At 33.9% G+C, this 22,339-nt stretch overlaps 1 protein-coding gene across 1 annotated transcript in view; it reads right to left on the reverse strand.

Moving 5' to 3' along the window:
• LOC145280132 (sex peptide receptor-like) overlaps positions 1-22,339 on the reverse strand; it is a 636,688-nt gene that overhangs the window by 80,961 nt on the left and 533,388 nt on the right. Inside the window, exon 4 of the mRNA XM_080131899.1 lies at positions 9,491-9,543. The gene's annotated coding sequence lies outside the window, so the exon portion shown is untranslated. The remainder of the gene's footprint in view (positions 1-9,490; positions 9,544-22,339) is intronic.

Here is a 22,339-nt window from a genome sequence, read left to right on the forward strand (position 1 = left end):
TTTGTCTTGGCGGCATTGAACCTTACCATCCATTTTTGTCCCCATTCCACTACTGATTTGAGGTCATCCTCTAGTGTTTCTGCCATTACTTTTGATATATGTTCATTTGTTTTCCTGTCGTGCCTGCTATAGAGTGTGGTGTCATCAGCATATATACCCATCTCAGAGGCAATTTTGTCGGGGAGGTCATTTATGAATATCAGGAACAGCAGAGGTCCAAGGATAGATCCCTGGGGCACTCCCGCATTTATATCATATTGTTTAGATGTACGACCGTCGAGGACAACCTGGATTTTTCTCTTATCTAAGAAGGATTTAATTATGTTAAGTATTCTACCAGTGATACCGTAAGATCTAATCTTTCTGAGGAGACCCTCATGCCATACCCTGTCAAAAGCCTTAGATATATCTAGAGCTACCGCTCTGCCCTCTCCTGCTTTGTCTAATGAATGGTATATGCGTTCAGAGATTACAGTGAGGATGTCTGCCGTGGAACGGGCTTGTCTAAATCCATATTGTTGGTCGGTCAGAAGTTTAGCATCTGTAAAGTGCTGGACTAGAGCATGGTTAATTAAGGTCTCAAATATTTTGGCAAAAAGTGGGAGGAGGCTAATAGGGCGATAATTTAATGGGTCAGTTCTTTCGCCAGAATTCTTGAATACTGGTACCACAGAAGCAGTTTTCCAACAGCCCGGAAAGCAAGATTCATTAAGGCATTTGTTGTAGAGTTTGGAGAGAACTGGAGCTTCTTCGGCTGAGCACATTTTTAATAGCACAGCTGGGATGAGGTCGGGTCCACATGCTTTGGAAGTGTCAGATTGAGATTTGAAAAAAAAATCACTCGACCGCCGGTCGAGTGTAAGGGAAAATTTACTCGCCCCAAAATATTTTTACTCATCCGACTTTATGTCTTTGTTTCAGTCAATAATAGTAAATAATTTTACAACAATTCAAGAAATTACCGTGTGTATAATCTAACAAGAAAATATTTGTTTAACTTTTATAAATCAACTATTTTATTACTACAAACATTTCAGTAAATATTCAACAAAACGTTAAAATACAACACCAGTTTCTTTATATAGCATCATTCATATTATTTTTTCATAGAAAAAAGAATTATTTCTTTGGATGCTTGATGGAACGATGCGTTATTTCCTCTTTCAAATGTTCGTCTTTACTTTTGTAAGCATGAAGTGTATGTAGTTGTAGCTTCAAAGAATTTTTTCCAAATGAATTTCAAAATCAGAGAGCTAAATGAAGGCGACCTTTTGACTACACGCCGAATGTGTAAATTTGACCTCTTGTTGACATTTAGCGTGATAACACTTTTTTCAATACGATATTCCAACGGTCTCACAGCTAGAGATGAAAGAATTCATAAATGATGAGACATAGATCATTCTAAGTCACTGCATGTTTGAGGGTCGTAAAATAAATGAGTTTTTCCTGTTTCTTTATTTAAAAAATTTTTATCGACTGGCGGGCGAGTGATTTACGACTTTTAGTCGCCCCAAGAAATTTTCAATCGATTGTGGGGACCGGTCGTGTAAAGTCTCAAAGGCTGGTCATATATATACATATATATACATACATATATACATATATATATACATATATATGTATATATATATATATGTATATATATATATATATATATATATTAAGTCGCATTGAATGTATGCAAAATGAATATTTATTTTGTGAGAGAAAAAAAAAGCAATACACATAAAGCTTATTTGTTATAATTGTTTACCAATGACGAGAAGAACTGTTCAATTCTCTGCCGAGTCGTATTAAAAACTAAAATATATATTTGATGCGTCTTTACTAAATACTCGGATACTTCTTCGAAGAATCGGAAACGTCACTTCCTCGTTATCGTCTTCCTCATCACTACAATCATCGCCATTAGTATGTTCCATCATCTCCTCTTCTGGTTCTGTAGACAGTGTTTCGGATCATCCACAAATTGTATGTGATCTTCCTCATCGTCTTCAAGATCAGAGGAGGCATAACAAGGGCGGATATCTTTCACGTGACGTGAGGCCCCATCAACTAGCAAAGTCTGAGAACTTATTAATTTATCTATTTGTCCGCTGCTAAATCTTGTGGTGCACCAAGAATTCAGGGCTTTTGCAGAACCAAATCAGGAGATTCTAATATTTCATACGTAAATGCATAATTTGCACAAAATATCTATTATACTGCATTTTTTCAGTCGGCCACAAGACCCCTTTTACCTTAGAAACTAAACAAAATGCTACTATTTAATAATCACTAATTAATAATCACTAGTTATAAATACTGTTGTGTTTTAATTACTTAAGAATCAAACGAAGGTGGAGATTGTTATAATAGGCACCGTCACAAACTATAGAAACCGTAATACATTGTTTTAAAGTTGTAGGGAAACGTGCGACTTACCTAACTAGCACATGTGCATACTTCAACGGATCGGTCGTGGAATGAAATGAATGAAGAAGAAAGAAAAAAAATGGCTGCCTTATCTCTTTATATGCCTGCAATGTGACCAGCCGATATGCAAATGAGATGCTCCTGGTTGGAGATAAAAGAGGGTTGATTTTTTAGAGTCGGATTTCGAAGAAATAAGTTGAATTAGCAGAAGTTCGTTTGGAGTTGAGAGAAGGTGCGTTACGTATACAGAAGTTTGGAAGTTTGGACAACAGTATATTTTTTTTTACCCAGTGGTCACCACTTATCAAGGCCCGGAAGCCACTCAAGGATAAGGGTTATTGCAAGTACATTACGTTAGTGTGGAGATTTGATGAAGTGTTTACTTAAGGGGGCGGTTCATTACTCAGGAAATTATTGGTGTGACGGGCGGAAGAAATAACATTCTACTTATTGAATTATAAAAGTATATCGAAACACTTATGCTCTGTTATGCACTATTACTATTGCGAATGTATAAACCCACTCACCTAGCTGTCGATAGAATAGCAACTTGTGTTAATTTAATCGTATACAATCATACAGATAACTTATAAGAATTGATTTAATGATCCGTGGTATACTGTACTTTTTATCTTTTCTCCTAAACAGCATTTTAAAGTACATTCTGCTCTCTTTTATAACAAATGGGCATTAATTAACCCAACAGGGATCGATACTCTCAAATAGAGAAACTAACTCAAAGTAAAACATCAACTTTAATTTGTATTGTCGAATTTGTAGTCCGCGTTGCAATCTATTCAGAGTTTGCACTTGTTTTAAGTTCGACAACGAAACAAAATAATGAACCAGACAAATGTGTATAGATAGGATAAAAACGTGAAGTGAAAGAAAGTATTGGGGATCGATATTGTTATTGTGTTTGCAAAGGAAACTGGTGCAGTTCCAGTTTAGTTAGCCATTCTCTTTTCAGACGTTATTCATAGCGTTGTTAGTCTCACTAGCATCGCTTTATATATATTTTTTATAGAATATTACCCGACATATGAAAGATCGAGAATAGAAAATGCCCGAGAGACAAATACGACTTATCAGTGTGATCTTTGCTACGCTTTGAAAACCACAGGCAGAATCGGTTTATTGACTTTTCGAATCCAATATAACATTTGAACTTGTATTTAAAATCAAACACCTCTAGAGGTTGAGATAATAACACACTACTTCGACTGAATCGGTTTCAGTTAAGCTGGCTTTAATCAATATGACTTTTGTGTGAACACGAGTTCTACTAATCATGGCTTTCGGATTCGCAGGTTTTAATCAGCATGTCATTCACATTGACCGATTTTCATTTGTACTGCCTTTAGATAAAGGAGCTGTGATTATCATCGTTTACGTAGGATTAACGGATCTTTAAAATATTATTTTTGGATTAACGTGCTTTGATTATTCTTTCAAGATTATTAATTTGGCTATCCTGTGTTAACGTCTATTATTTGTTTATTATATATATATTTTTTTGAATAGGCATCACCACTTATCAAGGCCAAGAGGCCACTCGAGGATAATGGTTAAAAAGTGTACAGTAGAAATTGGACAATATAGTAATCGTTAGTGATGGAAATTCGGTAAATTTGTAAACTTATATGGAACGGCTCATCAAAAACTTGTTTACGTTAGACTTGAAGACAACCATATTGTAGTCAGCTGGAAAGCAGAAAAACGGAAGAGAATTCCATAGACGTGCAGTTCTAAGAAAGAAACGTTGTTCATGGAATCTACGTTTAGGCTTAGGCACAGATAAAGAGTGGGGGAAATTATTGATAGTGTTTTCTGCTAGACGAGTGTTTTTTGTGAAAGTTTCGCGAGGGGACCATAGATTGGAGCTCAGCCGAGCACTTGCTATGATAATAACGATAAAGCAGAGACAAACTCACAATATCTCTTCTGTGAGAAAGAGGTTGCAGGGAAGAGAAAAGGACATTCCCTACGAGGCTACGAAGTCTATTTTGAACTCTTTCTAGCAGCTCCTGCCCAGACGTGGAAACAGTACTCCGTCCTTGGACGTACATGACTCTTATATAGATAGAGAATATTTGTTAACGTTTATTATTTACAAAGTCCCGACTTAACCTTTGACTATAACCTTGAAAATAGTGTGAAGCATCTCTAGGTCGGAGACAATCATCATGTTAGGTTTGGTCATGATCGGTCCAGTAGTATAGGTTGTAGGAAAGTATATATATATATATATATATATATATATATATATATATATATATATATATATATATATATATATATATATAGGCTATGACCCAGAACTTTTGACTTTAACTTTGAAAATTATTATGCACCATCCCTTAATAGGGGACTGTCATCATGCCAGATTTGGTAATGATCGGTCCAGTGGTCTGTAAGAGAGTTGTACACACACACACACACACACACACACACACACACACACACACACACACACATACACACGAACGCTACTACTTGAATTTTTTTTTAAATTCTCCTTTTGAAAATTGTAAAGTTGGGTATGAGGAAGCCAAACTAGCAGCCAACATTGCCTTGCTTTTATTGAAACCAACCGAGAGCTCTTTTTAGTATACTCGCTGTTCCCTTAAGTGCAATTGTCTGGACGTTTTTTGCACTTGGTTCATCAGGAATATTAGTTGCTAGGATTTCAGGTTCTTCTTCATAAGCCCTGTGGCATCTATAATAACTGGTATGATTGATGTCTCCCTAAGATTCCAGTTTCTTTTCATATCATACATGAGACCTTGGTATTTGGTCTGTTTCTCCCTTTCATCTCTGTTCAAACCTCCATCATTAGGGGCACTTACTTCAATCAAAGTTGCCACTCTCCCTGACTTATTCCATGTAACTATGTTAGGTTTTACAGCAGCATTGTCAATGTAGGTGTCTTAAGGAATTACATGGTCGTAATATATGGTATATAAGTCATTTCCAACTTTTCTGTCAGGTTGATCTTCCCAGGAATTGCTGCTACACTGGATGCTTGATTTTTTACAGATGATCTAGTAGGAGTATTTACATACTCCATGATGTTCTGTTGTGTAGTAGCCTTCCCCCCAAACAACCTTGCAACTTGATACCAAATGACTCACACTTTCCAATTCTGCATTCACCGGTTGTTGGATTAACGATGTTTAATTAAACGGCTTTTCAGATTAACGTGTTTTTATTAATATTAATTTCGGATAAGGATCATTTGATTATTACATTTTTCGGATTAAGAATGATCCTGACGTCAAAAGGGACGTTGGTTATTACACATATCACGACATCAATTATATAATAACTTTAGTTCGATAAACCCAGCTGGTAATCAACACGGTTCATGACGGCTTTATTTAATTAACACAAATATATTTCATTAAACCCTTTTTATTTGTTCATTAAATTGTTGGTCGAAAGTACAGAATAGTTAACAGCTCGCGTGAAGAATGGGTTTCTAAATAATAACATTATCATTTCATCGCGGTACATTACTAATGAAAATCTCACTGATAAAAATAAATAAATAATATTATGCGTTTAAAGACTTTTGAAAGTTTTGATCCGTATTTTGATGAAAAAACTCTAAAACATTAAATGCAAATACTTTTTCAAAAAATAAAATAAAAATAATTATTTATATTCACAGCACAATATCTTCGTGTCTTCGTGTGAATAATTTTGCAATATCGCACGAATAATTTTAAAATATCACACGAATAATGTTGCAATGTCGCACGAGTAATTTTGCAATATCGCATGAATAATTTTGCAATATCGCATGAATAATTTTGCAATATCGCACGAATAATTTTGCAATATCGCATGAATAATTTTGCAATAGCGCACGAAAGTTTTGTAATATCGTACAAATAATTTTGCAACATAGTACGAATAATTTTCCAATAGCGTACCAAAGTTTTGCAATATCGCACGAATAATTTCGCATGAATAATTTTGCAACACCGTACGAACGTCTATAATTTAGTTTAGAAAACGAAACGGAAAATAACATCAAAGTTTGATGGATTTTAGGTCAGATAGTTAGTATCTTCATGCGACCTAGTCTGGTAGATCCAGCTTTCGTCAAAAGAAATTGAGTACTGGTGATGAATTTAAATTTATTTCCAGAAGAGAAAAGTGTAATGAATTTGTCCAAATATTGACATCTAAACTAAAAGCAAATATAGTAATATATTATAGCTATGTTTGTTTTTATATACGCTACGTCGAAGGCACCTGCTAGTTTGTGGGAGACCCTTGTGCAAGGTCGAAGACCCGCTTTACCCCCCGCCCCCGATCAGGCTAACATGTAGTCATGGAAAACAGATGAATACTGTAATATAGAGTAATTCTGTTCATGATGTCTTATCTCATGGAGCAGAAGATTCATTTGGGCCAAGACAATCGCATAGTGGAGGTACGTCTCGGACAGAAAGAAACTGCAAACCTACTGTATGTACAATTGCAAAAAAGGCAATACATAAAACACGTTCATGTAACAGCGTGAATGGTGTTCTGAATGACGATGGGAGAGAGAGAGAGAGAGAGAGAGAGAGTCACAGCCATTAATACCTGCATCAGGCAGGACGCCACTTGAATAGATGAATAAATTTATATATATATTTTTTTTTTTACAAAGGCATCACCACATTATCAAGGCCCAGAGGCCACTCAAGGATAAGGGTTAAAGAGTGTACAGTAGAAATTGGTCAATATAGTAATCATTAGTAATGAAAATTTGGTAAATTTAATAACTTATATGGAACGGCTCATCAAGAACTTATTTACTTTAGACTTGAACACAACCATATTGTAGTCAGCCGGAAAGCAGGAAAACGGAAGACAATTCCACAGGCGTGCAGTTCTAAGAACGAAGCTTTGTTCATGGAATCTACGTTTAGGTTTAGGCACAGATAAAGTGTGGGGGAAATTATTGATAGTGTTTACAGCTAGACGAGTGTTTCTTGTGAAAGTTTGGCGAGGGGGGACCATAGATTGAAGCTCAGTTGAACACTTTTCATGAAAATAACGATACATCAGAGACAAACTCGCAACATCTCTTCTGTGAGATAGAGGTTGCAAGGAGGAGAAAAGGACACCTCCTACGAGGCTACGAAGTCTATTTTGAACTCTATCAAGGCAGGACAAGTCATTTCTAGCAGCTCCTGCCCAGATGTGGCAACAGCATTCCATCCTTGGACGTACCTGGCTCTTATATAGATAGAGAATAGCATCAGCAGTGAGATATCTACTGGATCGATAGAAAGATCCCACCATTTTTCCAGCGGCCTTGGCAACAGATTTGATATACGTGTTCCATTTAAGATCAGGAATAAAGGTCAAGCCCAGAAGCTTGTCAAAACTTGAGGCCTCCTGAAGACGAGAGCCATTCATTTCAATTGATGACAAATGTGGATTAGAATGTTGATGATGTAAAGAGAGAAGCTTGGTTTTAGATGCATTAAAAGTAACCAGCCACTCCTTTCCCCATTGTACTACGTGCTAAAGATCAGAGGAGAGAGAATTGGAGAGAACTTGGTCGTTTACTGTTTTAGATGTGGTACCATAAATGGTAGTGTCGTCAGCATAAATATAAAATTATATAAATAATAAATAAAATTACGAGGTTTGTGCGTTTGTTGATAAGTTAGTAACAGTGTAATGAAACTGAAGTTGGCATGAAGATCAATTGTGTAAAGCTAAAATAACGTAATGACAGGAAAAATACAGAAAAATATGTTACTGTATGTCTCAGTTAATGTTTCAAGCAAACTAATAAAAAAGTTGCAGTTCGTTGTTGTTCCCCTCGGATAAAAACGAGCGAAAAGCAGTAAACATAACCAATTTTTTATTATTTTTTTTAAACGTCATCTAAGAATCATGTGGTTCGGCACAATCACGTTGATACACCGGTTCTCGCAAGATCACCAAAGTTAAGCAACGTTGAGCCTGGCCAGTACCAGATGGGTGACCGTTTGGGAAGGCTAGGCGCTGTATGTACCTTCTGGGAAGGTTGGGCGTGGGGCCAGCACCCTCACCCTGTAAAAAGAACTCCTCGCTACAAAAACATCTACAAAAAGTTGTGGATGGCCTATGCCCCTACAGGGGCTCAAGGGCTATGGCATGGATGGAAGAATCACGTGGTGGAAAAGCAGTTAAAATAGTTACGTTATACTCTGTTGTTATTGTTGGCTTAATATCGTGTAAATAAAATATAGTAAAACGTTTTAATTTATAAATTAGTTGAATGCATAAAATTCATTATATTAGTTTAACAAAAGAAAAGGGAAGTCTGTCAAATGAGATAACAAGCATTTATTGTATTTAAATAATGCAATCGACAACAGTTGTAATATTCTTTAAATTGAAATTTAGTCTTGTTGTTTCTGTATAAATAATAAATGGTAATCCACTGGTATTTCCTCGCATGAGTTCGAATCACATCCCCGTCTCCAATCTGCTGTGTTCGTAATAATGATGTCATTCGTTGCTGTTTATGAGAATAAACAAGAACACTTTGCAAGAGCATAAAAATATTTATTAACAATAGAAAACACGATAACTTTACGAGAACAATACAGTAAATAATGTGAGTCCGATATCTTGATCCATTGTCTGCCAAGGGGAGACAACCGAACACCTTTAGAGTTATTTTACTTTTATTTCCGCTTATAACAAAGTCCAAGGAAACTATAAAACTGAGAGAATTCCCCAGAAAGGAAAACATCCATTTAAACTGAATCAAAACAACGATCAAAACGTTGATAGCGATAGGAGGGAAGTTTGGTTTTAGACGTGTTAAAAATAACTTACTGCTTGTCCCAATTGCACAACGCGCTTTAGAACTGAGGAAAATAATAACAGCAACATTTTGATTGCCAATGCAATTTGAATTGCAGCCATATACTATTGTTTCGCCTGTACAAACATCAAATTACGTAACATAGACTGTTTTACTTTGCATGAAAATTGCAGATTAAGTATCCATTCTAAATTTACAACTCATTGTTTCATAAAATATCAACAAAAATATACTTTTACTTACTGTAATTACGGTTGTCTGTTATTTCATTCCATCATATAATTTGACAATATAAGCTAAAAAAAAAAAAATAAAAAGAAAAAATGTCAGCAATAGAGTGTGTGAAAATCAAATGAGAACATATTAATACAGCGTTTTTCATTGCAGAAATAAAAGACATACGAAATATATTTGATAAAAATAGAAACTGATATTGAAGTTGTTTTACATTCTGAATAACATATCAATAACACGATGATAATACATGTCCATGCAGTAAGAGATGTAACGCTGGCTAAGTTGATAACGACTCAGAATAGAACAACAAAGATTGATTGGCTAGCTTGCTATACTGAATACCATGTACATACACAGACATGACAGAAAAGAATAGACACCAGGATAAATACTTTCCTATGATTAATATATGTTTATCTATATTCATAGATGAAAATATTGCATCTAAAAACATTGAAGCATACCACGAACAAAGGAGCATCAGACTTTCTGCAAGGACGAATCATGGCTCAACATGGAGGTGATCATAGTCAAAGAAATCTTTCAATACCCCTTTCTACTGTTAATAGAGTGACCACACAATTCACAAGAGATGACAAAGAGCGCACAAAATCTTATCCAGGTCGCCCAAGCCTTTTTAAAAAATAGTGTGTCTTGTACAAAGAAATGTCGAAGAGGATCGTTTATGCAAAGCCTCTGACATTGCAACACAAGGCAGTGTCAGTCCCAGAACAGCTGTCATGTATCTTCACAAGCTGGGCTACTATGGTAAAGCTGAGAAGAAACCTCTTTATCATTCTGCCAATATCAAGCGTAGAAAAGATTAGGCTCATGAGATAATGGAAAAACTTACGAAATTTTCGACCAAAGTTATTTTCTCTTATAAGTCACGATTTACATTATTTCCAGATAGTGGAAGGGTATGTGTACGGAGACTCCCTCAACAGCAGTTGACTTCAAAAGAGTGCAGCTAACGATGAAACATAGGAGATATCTCGGTTATGGTATGTGGTGCAATTTTGAGTGATGGTCGCGCACACCTGGTGGAGTGCGAAAGAAACCTAAATTCTGTTAAATATGTTTCAATATTACATGATAGACTCCTACCGATATTCTCAAGAGGTAAAATGAACCAAGTTAACTCTCTATTTATGGAAGACGGAGCTCATTATCACTCTCCTTGGGCGACACAACATTGGTTCAACCAAAATGGGATTACCTTTGCGACATATTAGACCGTAACCTTCGCAAAAAAAAGGAAGCCATCTTCTAAGCCTAAACTTTTAGCAATATTGCTTTAGACGTGCGAAGAAATCTCTCAATATGATATTCGTCAACTGATCAATGTTATGCCTAGAAGAGGCCTAGCATTAAAAGCAGCAAAGGAGATATCTATCAAGTATTAGTTATTAGATTTGTGATCATTTATTTTGGATTTTGTTCTCTAAATTATGTATTTAATGAAATAAACCGTTTCTATGGGTGTCTGTTCTTTTCTGTCATGTCCGTGTGTACAAAACACAATATTTAGCCTACAGGAATGAAACACAAAATTTTCTGTTTTACTTAATTACATAAATAACTTTTCCTAAGTTACAACATATATATATATATTTTTTACACGGTGGTCACCACTTATCAACGCCCGGAAGCCACTCAGGGATAAGGGTTATTGCAAGTACAGTACGTTAGTGTGGAGATTTGATGACGTGTTTAATTAAGGGGGCAGTTCATTAGGAATTTGTTAACGTTGGACTTGAAGACATCCAAGCTGTAGTCAGGTGGGAAGCAGGCTGACGAAACAGAGTTCCACAGGCGTGCAGTTCTAAGAAAGAAGCTTTGTTCATTGAATTTACGTTTTGATTTAGGCACAGATAAAGAGTGGGGAAACATTTTCACAGTGGATTCAGCTAGACGAGTGTTTTTCGTGAAATATTGGCGAGCGGGGACCAGAGATTGGAGTTATATATATATATATATATATATATATATATATATATATATATATATGAAATTTATTTCAGTGAGTCCAGAATGAGTTTACATATTGTTTCAGCTAGAGGAAGATCCTCAAAAAGAGGAAATATCCAACTAGCATCGTTAGTCCATCTATGAATTCTGACGATGCTAGTTGGATATTTCTTCTTTTTGAGGATCTTCCTCTAGCTGAAACAATACGTAAACTCATTCTGGACCCAGAGTAATAAATTTCCTATATACTGCTCTGGCTACACATTGAGCACTCTTGTCCGGTTTTTTCACCACTTGTATATATATATATATATATATTTGTAGTCATCGTATAGAGTCCTGTTTCGTTGTATCACAACTCATCAGTGCCGCTAGACTAGCATCTCTCCCAAGCCAAGGATATATATATATATATATATATATATATATATATATATATATATATATATATATATATATATATATATATATACTTCAGAATAAAATTATCTAACAATCAACTGGTATGGAAACCATAATATTTGAAATTTATTCTTTGTCTTACATAGAATAATAAAAATCTTTGGATTTGAAATTACAAACATTTCACGTCATAAATTTTTAAATTCATTAAATGACTAAAATTACATACATATATATATATATATATATATATATATATATATATATAGTCTGTTTATTATACAAACATTATCATTATTGGTTAATGCTCTGATGAACCACAAGAATTGTGCCTCTTCGACGTAAATACCCCGACAAGCCTGACACGCAGCTAAATCCCACCCCTTCGCAGTAGAGATCCCTAGGCGTAAGAAAGCTTTCTACTCAAATACTTTCTTCCCTAGAACTGCTAGACTTTGGAACTCCTTTCCGGAATTCTGCTTTCCCAACTGTACTGACATGCAGAAGTTCAAGTGTAATGTGAACAGACATCTTGTTGCTCATCTCCCTTCATAATGTCCCTGCAACTTATGTCCCCGATAGTAGCCCCTATTTCATAGTGACACTTTGCGTTGTTTGGGGTGAAAATTGAATAATAAAAAAAAATGTGCATACATGTTTCAGTGGAATCCGAATAATCAGACCAAGAAAGGGGCGATATTGTAAACATTTTAGTCTGATGAAGTAGTCTCTTTGAATTGGGATTTCGCTGATACAATAATGTATGTATAAGAAACAGATTATATACAAGCTCTGTCCTCCATTAAGCACTCTATAATAATTACGCGAATTTCATTCATCAAAACAATCTACATAACTATTATATATATGTATGTATGTATAATTAAGTTTAAAAGATAAGTAAAGTTACATAGGAACTTTATTACATCATCAATTAAATAAGGTTAAACACCCGTCTAGCTGAAACCACTGTCAAAAATTATCCCCACTGTTTATCTGTGCCAAAACCAAAACGTAGATTCCATGAACAAAGCTTCTTTCTTAGAAATACACGCCAGTGGAACTCTCTTCCGTTTCCCTGTTTCCCACCTGACTACAACCTGGATGTCTTCAAGTCCAACATAAACGAATTCCCGATGAACCGCCCCCTTTATCAAATCTCCAATGCTAACGATTACTACGATACTATCTCATTGATTACTGTACACGCAATAACCCTTATCCCCGAGTGGCTTCCGGGCCTTGATAGGTTGTGACTACCATGTAAAAAAAAAGAAGGTTACTGTAAAGGTAACAAAAAGGCTTAAGGCGCAGTGGAACATAAGGACAAATCGAATCCTTATCGATCAAATATAACTTAAAAACTATAATGAATAATGACCCTAACTTATCCGGACACATGATTGCAGTTTCATGGTTAATCAATTCATCACAAACCTCATTTCCACGAAGATTATTCAAGCAAGAAATCATACTTCATGAAACGTTGGCATTATCAAACAACTTCTCATAAACTCTTATACAAATAGGTGTTAAACACATAACCACAAGTTCATTGCTATCAAATTCACCAAAAATTTATATAGCTTACATAAGATTGTTGCAGATTTTAAATTGGCAAAAATCCAAACAACATCATAATGGATATTTTAACATCAAATACGCAACACATGAAACTAATTCATAACTTGCATATAATTTCTAGACGCAGTTTACAAATAAATAAGCTCTTATTTTGAAATTTTCTAAATAATCTAACACTCTGCTGAGGTTCTTTTCCAGTCACCTTGCACCGCTATATATATATATATATATATATATATATATATATATATATATATATATATATTATCTGAAGTTATTGTTTTTCAGCGGTAATGTAATTTAGCAATGAAGTGTAACGAGATTAACACAAGAGTGCTCAATAATGAAGTAGAGCAGAGTATATACTCTCTATTAATTACTGCTTATGTGAAAACAAATAAAGAGTATATATATATATACATACATATATATACATATACATACATATATATACACATACATACATATAGATATGCATATACATACACATATATATACATATACATACATATAGATATACATATATATATATATATATATGTATATTCAAATATGTACATTTGGATGGTATATGCAACTTCATCTATCCCAAGTCATGAAAAATTCGATGTAGAATGTTTAGAAAATAAATCTTGTCTGCATTTGTGCGTGATTTCCTCTCTTTATCGATCGAAAATCAATTATTTCCATCATTTCAGTAAAGAGACTGAGTCAGGGTTTAACGATGCTGCGAGCAAACATCCCATCGTCAATAATACAAGATCCTACGACCATTTTCCCTTATTCCTACATCCCATGACTTAATATACAAATAACAGTTTCGTCGTGGCCGCAAATAAATATAATTTTTCGACAGGAAACTTCACTGATTCGATCTTGAACACCGATTATTATATAGAAACAAATGAACCGAAAGCGTGGCATGATTAAGTTGATGGTGTTGTTCTTCCACGTATAATAAAATCGCTTGTGTTCTTTCCACGTTTATATAAGAAATCGCGTACATGTAACTTAAAAGAATCAGCTTTAATATACGGTATTTCAGTTGGCAACATCTTTTCAAAAAGCATACGCAGGCGTTCGCACGCACACACACACACACACACACACACACACACACACACACACACACACATATATATATGTGTGTGTGTATGTGTGTGTGTATATATGTGTGTGTATATATATATATATATATATATATATATATATATATATATATATATAATAAAAATTACAATTAAATTTACCAAAATGATCCAAGATGGTAAAACTAAAGTATATTATAAATATTAAAAAATTAATATTTATAAAGTAATCTCAACCAGATGTAAAAGCTCGATAACACCAAGTAGGAGATAGAGCTTATAATAAGAGCAAATAGTTAATAAAACATGTTAAAAAACACTTTAAAGTGTTTTTTAACATGTTTTATTAAGTATTTTCTATATATATATATATATATATATATATATATATATTAGTATTGGGACGATTAAACTTGATGCCTATTTTCCGATGCCAAAACGATTCTTTTAATTGTCTTTTTTTATGTGATTTTTTTAAAGAAAAATCTCCCGTTGCTGGTAATGATGAGAAAATAATAAAAAAATATTAATTTTATAATATCAGTAAAGCTAAAATCGATAGATCACTCTCCACAAGTGTATTTTGACGTTTAGGAAAATGTCTGCATATTTAACATGTGTTTTTTACGAAGATCGGGGAAAATAACAATCTTATAGTTTAATAATCAGAGATTTATAAAGAATCGGAATCGGAATCGGTAATTGTATCGAAAACGGAAATTTAGCACGGAATCGGTAATTGTATCGGAATCGGGAAAATATTGGAATCATCCCATCATTAATATATATATATATATATATATATATATATATATATATATATATATATATATATATGTGTGTGTGTGTGTGTGTGCGTGTGTGTGTATTTAGGCGCCATTTTTTAATCTTAAGCATATTTCATTAAATAAAATATGCGCTTTTTTCCATAAATTCTGTTGTTGCTCCTTTCAATTTTTCAATTAACGATCTTCATTTCTGGCAATCATAATTAAAGAAAGCTTAAAATACGAGAAGCATTACTAATAAAAACTAAAAAAAAAGCTCCCATAAATAAATAAATAACTTTATAAATAGTCGTAACATCTTAAATTGTTTGTAAAGTCTATATATCTATAAAAGTGAACGTGTCTGTGTGTGTGTGTGTATGTATACATTTCCCTACGCAACAACTCTGTCAGTTTTTAGTCTACAGACTCGAAATTTGATATACAGGATACTGAGATTTGGGAAAATCGATGTGATCGGTTTTTGGCCATAAATTTGGCGATTAAGGGGTAAAAGTTCAACGATTTGACATTTGAGAACTCTACCTAACTCCTCCGACAATTTTGGGTCTACGCACTTGAAATTTTAGATATATGTTCCTTGGACATGGATCTTACTTAATAACTGAATTTGAGCCCAAAACAATACATTTTAAGGAGTTATAATAGGGGTCAAAGTTTTATAAGAATTGACCTCAGCAGTCTCTTCCAAATTACTCAAACAATTTCTGGTCAAAATATTTGAAATTTTGCATAAAGGGTATTCAGAGATAAGGCAAGCTTTTTCATCAGTTTGGGTCGAAAATTTTTAGTTACCAATATATAAATAAATGTATGTATGTATGTTTGTTTGCATCTCTGCCTTAAACTTTCAATAGAGGCGACGGATTTTACCAAGATCAGTATCGTTTTAAAGTTCGACCTTTCATACGACAAATACCGAAAAATTGACTAAAAACATTAATATCTTCCCCTTCAACTATGCACTTTTCTACAGGGGGGGGGTCACTTTTTTCGCCGAAATTTTTTAAAGTTATCCACTCCTTTAGATTGTCTAGCCTTAATTTTATAAAATGTCGCTTTCTGTTTGGCGGTGGTCGTAACAGCACAAGCGTTAGGTTTTACCCCGTTCTTTTCCTCCTTTGCGGTACGGGTTCGAGCCTGCCTTCCTACTACCACTTTTGTTTTTTTGCTCAGCATCCACATCCAAACACCCGGGCAACGCCGGGCTAAAATGCTAGTTATTAAAATAATTAATCAATGAAATAATATACGCGTTATAAAAAAGTATATCAATTTTTCAAAGCTAGTTGGATTAATCTTTCCCTAGCGATGAATCTAGAAAAATTAGAATATACTCGGACTTACGACAAGTGTGGCGATTACACCAGCTAGTTACTCCTAGAAGTAAAGACCATCTATATTTTATGTTAAACTTTTGAATTCATGTATTATTGATATGGAAATAAATTAAAGTTAAAATTTTACGATTAATTCAGAACGAGCTTTATTCCCTTTATTCAAAGCACGTAATAACCCTTATCCCCGAGTGGCTTCCGGGCCTTGATAGCTTGTGACTACCATGTAAAAAAAGCATTTAGCATAAAAAAGTGTATATGTTTATATTATGCTGAGAAGAAAGTCCTGCCGAGATTTAAAATTGTGATTCAAATGATGTATTTTCAAATAAGTTTTCGTTAAATTACTTTTACTTTATATATCATTGTAAAGAACGCTTTTTCGCGCTATCTAATCGTTTACTTACATAGGCATCACCACTTATCAAGGCCAGAGACCACTCGAGGATAAGGGTTACGAGTGTAAAGTAGTCAATTGAACAATACAGCAATCGTTAGTAGTGGAACTTCGGTAAATGTGTTAACTTAAGTGGAACGGCTCATCAAGAACTTGTTTACGTTGGACTTGAAGACAATCCGATTGTAGTCAGCTGGAAAGCAGGAAAACGGAAGACAGTTTCACAGGCGAGAAGTTCTAAGAAAGAAGCTTTGTTCATGGAATCTATGTTTAGGTTTAGGCACAGATTAAGAGTGGGGGAATTATTGATAGTGTTTTCTGCTTGCGAGTGTTTCTTGTGAAAATTTAGCGAATGGGGACCATAGATTGAATCTCAGTCGAGCACTTGCCATGAAAATAACGATAAAGCAGAGACAAACTCGCAACATCTCTTCTCTGAGATAGAGGTTGCAGGGAAGAGTAAAGGCCATCTCGTACGAGGCTACGAAGTCTATTTTGAAATCTATCGAGGCAGGACAAGTCCTTTCTAGCAGTTTAAATTACAATCGTTTTAAAAGTATATCTTCTTTTTAAAACGTTGAATACAAGATGAAAAAAAAAGCAAATCCGTTCAATTTTCTCATTTCAATTCAAGCTAGGCCGAGTAGCTGCTAAAATAGCTCGCAATATAAACGCGGCGTTTGTACCCAGGAACTACTACTGAACGCACAGCACAATGGTGGTTTGGGAAATTTTGTGGCGACGACGAGAATCATGAAGATGATGCACTTAGTGGTTCATCGGATGTTAACAACTATCGTTTAAGGGCCTTACTCGAAGCCAATCCACACGCAACTGTTCAAAATCTTGCTTCTGAATTAGGAGTAACGTATACGACGATTTCCAAACACCCGTGAGATATTGAAATAACTGCAGTCTCTAAGGTCACACCAAAAGTCACAAGGAATAAAATCTGGACTATAATGAGGATGAGAGACTGTCTTATGCCCATCTTGGTCAAATAGTCTGTGATACGGATGGATGGAGAACACTTGGGACAAACTTCGCGCAAATCATTTGCATCTTCAGTTCATCGCAAATAATATAAGAGTTCCCACACTGAAAACAAACTGTGAACTTATTGTCGTTATAAACATACGATGGTCCCTGTCCATAAATTGCTTGATTTGGCCAATTAACACTAGTCTTCTTACTTCCTTATTCCTCATAAATTTCTCATTATTCTTCATAAACACCTTGCCGGTTTTGAATCTCTTATGTCACACAAAAACTGATGCTTGATTCATTCAAGTTGGTAATTACTTAAACATAATTATTGCAATAAATAAATATGGGTCAGTGCATTCGTTCGCAAGTCACATTACCTGATCGTACTGGTGACCTTTTTTAAAATTTTATATCCTAAAAAATGACTAATCAATTTAAAACCGTTCGAGGATATTAGTTTCTATGTTTGCAAAATCGATAACTAAAAACAACTAATTTTAAAAATATCTCTCCAGATACGTGAGGACTTGCTGTTTTTCTGCATTAGCAATTTTTTTTTACACTTACATTTTATTCATCATACTTCACTTAGTAAAAGAAAATTCGAACAAAACAAAATATAAAGTTATTTGTGGAATCAATTGATGCGGTCCTCAGGCGGCCTGACAACATATTGGCGAATACTGATGCCTATATTGTATTCTGTGAGGAGCGTTCCAAAATTAATGCCTCCTAATTTTTATTCCGTCTGGCTGGGTCAGAGGGGATTACAAATTGCATTGCTACCATGACTAAACTTACGCATTCATGATCTAGAAGTTTCATCTCTCTGTTGCAGATATCGACGACATGAGACTCTAAGAAAGCAATCCATGTCATGGGCGGGCGTCAGAAGCAAGGATACGTCATTGACTTCTTCTATGCAAAAGAATTGAACCGACAAACATTCATCGTCTCCTGCTAACGTTTACGAAGCTGTGTAGTTGATGTCAGCCCAGTTAGGAGATGGGTTCGTCTATTTAAGAATGACGACAGATATGTGAGTGACAAAGTGCGCATCGAACGCCCCAGCATCACTACCACCCTATCGCTAGGTGTATCAGAATTTTTGTAGAAATTTTTGACACCCTAACACGAAACTGCGAATAAAATATAAAAATCTCGTAATTTCTCTGTTAAAAGTGGGTTTTTTATTTTCTTTATGGATTATACTTCCAAAATAAACTATTACAGTTGTTTTAAAAGTAATAGAAATATTTTTTTTTAAAACAGTAATGAATTTTCCGAACTCAATATTTTTCAATTTTTAAACTTTAAAAATCTATCAAAATTTTTCTATTGATTCTATTTTTACGATATTTTCAGGGTCAATGTGAAATTTTATGTTCTTTCCAATAAACCGAATATAATATTTTAGACAAACGTTTTTTTTAATTCACGCCCCCTCCCCATTTTCAAGTTTCCCTTAAAAAGTAAATAATTAATTTATGTTGAATAGTTTTATATATCACAAATTGAAGAGAAAAGGTCAATAAATAATATATTCAAATTTAAAACAAAAAAAAATTCGTTTTTTTAGAAATTTACCTGTAAAGTCCGAAGTTTAAAACCTTTTTAAAAAAAAAAACACATTGTTTTTTTTTTTTTAATGAAACCTTGGTCCTTACTCCTTTAATTGAAAAAAATTAGGGCTTGAATTACATTTTTCGAGGAGTTATAAGCTTGGAAAGACAGGGGGTCGAATAATTCACGCCTCTCATTTTGAAATGTCTATTAAAAAGTAAATGATTAATTTATGTTGAATAGTTTTATATATCACAAATTGAAGAGAAAAGGTCAATAAATAATATATTCAAATTTAAAACAACAAAAAAATCCGTTTTTTAGAAATTTACCTGTAAAGTCCGAAGTTTAAAACCTTTTTTTTTAAAAAAAAAAAAACATTGTTTATTTTTGTTTTTTTAATGACACCTTGGCCCTTGCTCCTTTAATTGAAAAAAAAATAGGGCTTGAATTACATTTTTCAAGGAGTTATAAGCTTGGAAAGATGGGGTGGAATTATTCACTATTTTCACGAAATTTCTGATACACCTACTCTATCGCTGGCAAAAATGCATTAAAAGTGGTGTGACTATGTAGAAAAATTAATTCTAAGGAATAAAAGAGCGCTCGTCTTTAGTATACACCTTCTGTCTTTGTAGCTCTTCAACCTTTTCAGTTAAAAACTAAGATGCATGACTTTTGGAATGATCACCATATGCTATATAATTTCTGAGCTCAAACGCATCGCTTGTGGATTTCTTTTAGATGAAAATTTAAAAGAATATGAGTAAGTGATAGGAATGTGTTGAATGATAGGACCCGTGTTCGAGTGGAAGTGTTCAGAGGTTAACGGGCCAGAGAGTGACACCAGGCGGAAGTTGCAAACTACGTTATGTACGGGCGAAGTTATATAACGATACGTATAAACGATCAAGCATGATACAAATCATATACAATTAAAACATGAGACCAAATAAAAAAATAGATACCCTGCAGCAGAAGACGAAGATCAGCGCCCATTTCAAGTGACACCGATGGTTTGACCTTGACATTGGTGTTGATTGTTTGTAAACATCGTCATGGACGAATGCTCGCTAGCAAGACCAAAAAAAAAAAAAATATTTACAAAACTTTTTAAGATTTAAAAGAAACAATTATTTACAAAACATTTTTTATATTAAATTTTATATTATATCAAAACTTTAAAGGATTTTTTTTATTTATACAAATTAATATAGCTCATTCTTTTGTTTATAATAATAATAATAGTAATAATAATAATAATAATAATAATAATAATAATAATAAATAAATAAAAAAAGTTCTGTAAATATATTATAAAAAAGTTTTGCTCGCGAACATTCTACATGTCTGCTATTTGACGTGTTTACAAACAATCAACACCAATATCAAGGTCGAACCACTGGTGTCACTTGAAATGTGTGCCGATCTTTGTCTTCTACTACAGGGTATCTCTTCTTTACTTGGTCCAAAACATGTTTCAAATTTATTGTTATACCACTTTTTAAAATATCTGCGAGATTTGTTGAATGAAATGAAATAGTACTTTTCTGTTGATTTGTTTTCCGTAACGTACGTTTTGTAAAAAAAAAAAAAAACCCAAACAATCAAATGAAATGAAATAGTACTTTTCTGTTGATTTGTTTTCCATAACGTGCGTTTTGTAAAAAAAACAAAAAAACAAACAAACAATCTAATGCATTTTGAGAAGGCTGCGTTTCCTTAAATCAATTGTTATATAGATACCATAAGCAAATGCCGACAGTAGATGACGATCAATCTTTCCCATAATAACTCATGAAAGCGAACTGCATTCAATCAAATAGAAGCCAGACTTTTGCATCGTTTCATGGTGAAAAAACCGACAGTCAATCAATGTGTCAAGTGAATAGCTTTTACGTTTAATCAAATCTACTGGAAATTAAGCTTACTTATACTTATATTGAATATACGCTAAATAAAAAAGTAAGCGCGTTTAAAAGGCGAACACACTCCTGACGAAAGGAATAAATCCCGAAATATAGTATCACGGACGCACCACCTGATCGCCTGACTCAAGTAAGAATATTGTACTGTTTATATTATGGTTATACATATACGCATGAATGTAATAAATATACGTGAAACTGCATAGCTGGCTCCACCATATTTTAAGTTGCATCAGTTTTAGTTTATCCGTCACATCTTTGCATTGATCTGCTTTCTATAAACTTATCTTATATACACGCTTTAACCTATTAAAAATAACATTGATTAACATACTGCATTTATAAATGATATTGATGTTTTTTTTTTCCTTTCTGAATCGTCATATCGACAATTAATGAATTAGCTCATATATTATTTCTGATATAAATTTTTTATCACGTGTCCTCAAGATCTTGATAGTTTCTAACAATATCTCTTTTATCTCAATGTAGCATGGATATATTTATATATAAAATATTTAAATGTATATATATATCTATGATGCGATTGAGAAAAAGAGATACTTCCCTTGCTAGATTAAAAAATCATATCTGCCAGGTGTACATACATGATGATGATTGCAACATCTTGTCAGACGAGTGCCACTCCCTCAGACATTTAAAATCCATGAGCCCAAATGTCTGAGGGAGTATCTATACAAATATGATGTTACAGAGTCTTAGCTTTGTACGACAGCTAAGTCTCTCTCTCGGTTCAAAATGTTGAGATCCTGCAACAAGCAAGAACAAGATAGCCAGCAACAAATTAAA

The sequence above is a fragment of the Euprymna scolopes genome, chromosome 7 (genome assembly GCF_053919585.1).
Source record: "Euprymna scolopes isolate OS-2025 chromosome 7, ASM5391958v1, whole genome shotgun sequence".
NCBI classification, from domain to species: Eukaryota; Metazoa; Mollusca; class Cephalopoda; order Sepiida; family Sepiolidae; genus Euprymna; species Euprymna scolopes.